The sequence below is a fragment of the Arachis ipaensis genome, chromosome B09 (assembly GCF_000816755.2).
Source record: "Arachis ipaensis cultivar K30076 chromosome B09, Araip1.1, whole genome shotgun sequence".
Classification (NCBI taxonomy): domain Eukaryota; kingdom Viridiplantae; phylum Streptophyta; class Magnoliopsida; order Fabales; family Fabaceae; genus Arachis; species Arachis ipaensis.
The window spans coordinates 140578168-140581910 of NC_029793.2; positions in this window are offsets into that span (position 1 = coordinate 140578168).

The window sequence follows — 3743 nt, forward strand, 5'->3', positions numbered from 1 at the left end:
ATATATACAAAAGAGGAAGTCAGTCCCAACTTTCATACGGGTTTCTTAAACTGGGAACCAAACTACTAACTAAAAGTACTACAAAGGTGAGGGAAAAGTAATACTATTGATCATCAAAAGGAGTAAAAAGTCAGCTAGGTCAATCTCCGGAATGGTCTTCAGCTAGAGTGAACACGTACGGCATGCCGGGATTGAAACGTAGGCGATGTACCAAAACCCAAAACTCAACAGATTCCTCTGCCGATCCCATCTGCGGAAGGGAAAAAAGAAAAAGAAGAAGGGTGAGAACCTAGAGTTATCAGCAAGGTAAAAAGAGGAACCTAAGGTCTTTGTCTCTAAGTTGTCGTGAAATAGAAAAAATAGAACAAACACAGAAACACAAGGCACAACATATATACAACAAGTAAATAGAATAAACAATCAAGAAATAGCACTAAATAATTCACAAGAAATTCATATGCGCAAACAAGATGATGTATGCCTATTCCTAGCGCAGGCCATGAGCTCATGCGTCGGTTGTCTACCCGCAACCCGACGTTACTCGGGACAAACCCCAAATATGGTCTCTTTACCGTGTCAGTTAGGCACAATTATCATCATGGGTGAATCCATGTCAATTAGGATATCTTGTCATCACGGTAAGGGACAGGCTATCAATTAGGTAAACTTCCCGCCTTAGCAATCTCAAGCTATCAGTTTGGCGGGCACTTTCGCTTTAGCAATTTGGTACAAGGCCCATTCAATATACAATTCTCAACTTTCGTTTTATTCATTGTTTCTCGTTTTCTTTTCTTTTCTTTATGCCTCCACATCACCATTTACTTATACGTACCTCCACATCACCATTTATCATACGTACCTCCACATCACCATTTAATTACACAAGCCTCCACATAACCATTTAACATCAACTCTTTTAATATAAAACCTATCCTTTTCTTTTCCTTTAACTAAGGACATGTATGCTGCCAAATCTGGACATGCTCCTTTGGATTAAAATTAAAGTTTTATCGTATTTGGATTTTAATTAGATTTGGTGGCAAACTTAATGAAAATCTACTACTGCCCTAAGAAGATTTAGAAAAAATATAGCAGGCAGCTCTGTTTTTGAAAAATTTATGATAAATCCAATTCTAATATGATACTTCCAAATTTTGGTGAGAATACACTTAACATCCCCAAGTTTTAAGACAAACAAATTCCAAATCCATAGCACCTCGTTTGGTTAATTAAATGTCAGTTGGAAATGCTATCCTGTTTCTTTAAATTGGTTCTAAATTTCATGTGAACATCCTAACTTCCAAGAGACATAACTAACTCTACAAAATAGAAATGGATATGAAATTTGTACTCACTTAAAATAGACTGGTAGGTCTTTAAAATACTGTTGGAAGAAACTCAAAATTCTAAATAAATCAAAAGTTATAGCAGGTGAAAGTTTGTACTGTAGAACCAGAAAACTAGAAAATTCTGCAACAACCACTAAACTTCAAAAATTCATATCTTCCAAACCACTTGGCCAAATTCCATGAAATTTTTATGGAGTAATCTTTCTTGAAATTTGATAGAAAAATGGGTTGATTCGAAAATTATGTCTAGATTGCTCCCAGTTTTTATTTTAAGTTGCTGTCCAATCTGTTTAAAAATTTATGCAGCAAGGCTTCTTGATTTTCACTAATCAAATCTGACCCCCTAAGTTCCTAACTCATACCAATAAACAATTCTCATTATTTATTACCAATAAACAATTCTCATTATTTATTACCATTTTTACAAGAATTATGCTCTAATTTCTCTCAAGAGAATCAGACCCATAAACATCAAGAATTTATACGATATTAACATAACATGATCATATTTTCACAACATTAAAAATCTGCACTACATTCAGCAATAATAATTCAGCCACTTAACAGAATTTTCAGTAGCATCAATCAAGTTAACTCATCATCATCAATCAAGATTGCATCTAACAATTACCCATAACTAATTTACATTCCTAATCTTTACCTCTTTTTGAAGTTAAAAATTCTATTTCTGCTTCTTCCTTGAATCAAAAACTTAGCCACACAGAGTTGGAGCTTCGACCTCTCCTCCAAGGACAAACGGCCGAACTCAGCTTGAGCGAGAGAAGAGTTCTTATTTACGGTTACTACTGTTCTAGCAAGAATTGAAATTAGAATGGCAGTGGTGGAATAAGGGGAAGAACATAATTTCTTTATGAATTTTGAAGAAGAGGAAAAAGGAAAGTTGTTGTTTCTCATCCAGCAAGGATGCCCCGAAGATTCAGAGTGATGAGAGGTGGTGCGCCTATCTTCTTCCTGTGGATTGCTCTTCCTTCCTTTCCAGCTTCGTTTTGCTCTCTTCTTTGTTCTTTTCCTTCGTTTTGTGTGTGTCTTCGATTTGAAGAGAATGAAGAGCATTAGATTCATTATGTGGAAGAAAAGGAAGTGGGGTGAGGTGGTGCAGAGGCTTTGTGTCTTCTCTTCGTTTTAACACAGCATCAACACAAGTCTCGAGGAGGTGTAACTAGAGTTCCAAACGGTGCTGAGAGGGAAGGCAATCAGGGTTGGGCTTAATTAAGGGATGCTTGGTTTGGTTGAACCAGGGAAAGGAAAAGAAAACCGTAACTTTGAAAGAGTGGAAGAAAAAACTAGGTTCATAGTTGGTAACGCATTTAGGATAATTTCTCTACTAATTCATTACTTATAAATTAGTAAGAGGTAGTTAATTTTAAAAGAAATAAATTAACTGTAGCGGTAATTATCTAATTACCAAGATTCGTCACTCAGAAGCACTAAAAAAAATTTTAGCACTACGTGTTTTAATTTTAATTCGTTATCTATGTTATATATAAACATATGCGCGTCGGCAAACGCTGTAAATAATGAGGAATCACAGGCCTCGTGGGGTAGGGTGGTTACATGGATAAACATACATGTCCTGATGTCCTAAGAGTAGGAATAATAGGGCTGGGCTTCTGGAGTAATAATTATTATTTTTCTTTTTGCAGGCTATCAGGAATTTGTTGCCTAAAAAATTAGATCTGCTAGAGACCTTTATTGAGATAGCTGCAATATCACTGGTATTTAATGGGTTTCAACACATTTCACGAGTAGGCGAAATGAGAGGCCATTCTGCACTCCTGATTGCCTTAGTGGAACGATGGAGGCCGAAAACCTACACATTTTATTTTCCATTCGGCAAAGTGACGGTGACACTGGAAGACGTGACACTTATTCTTGGCCTCCCGGTTAATGGGGAGCCCGTCATAGGTAGAACAGACAGCAGTCATCAGTTTTTAGTGGAGAACTGCATTGCTTGTTTTGGTCGGGAGCCCAGTCTGCACGATCACGTTTTGGGTAAGGTAAATCTTGGATGGATCCGGCAGTGCAGAGACATCGAACCGTGTGACACGCAGGAGTCCATTGAGCGGTACGTCCAAGCTCAAATTTTTTGCGTGCTCGGAACGGCTGTGTTTATGAATAAATCTACCACTTTATTGAACTTGAAGTTTCTGTCTCTACTTCGAGATTTTCACTGGATTCCACTATACAGTTGGGGTGCAGCCAGTCTGGCACATCTATACAGATTGTTGTGTCGTGCATCACGATACAACTGCAAAGAGATGGATGGGCCACTCTTACTACTTTTTGTTTGGGCATGGGAGCATATGTCGTTCTTGGCGCCTATTTCCCGCAATCAGCTCGTTGATCCTGGTGTTCCACTTGCGCGATGGTATT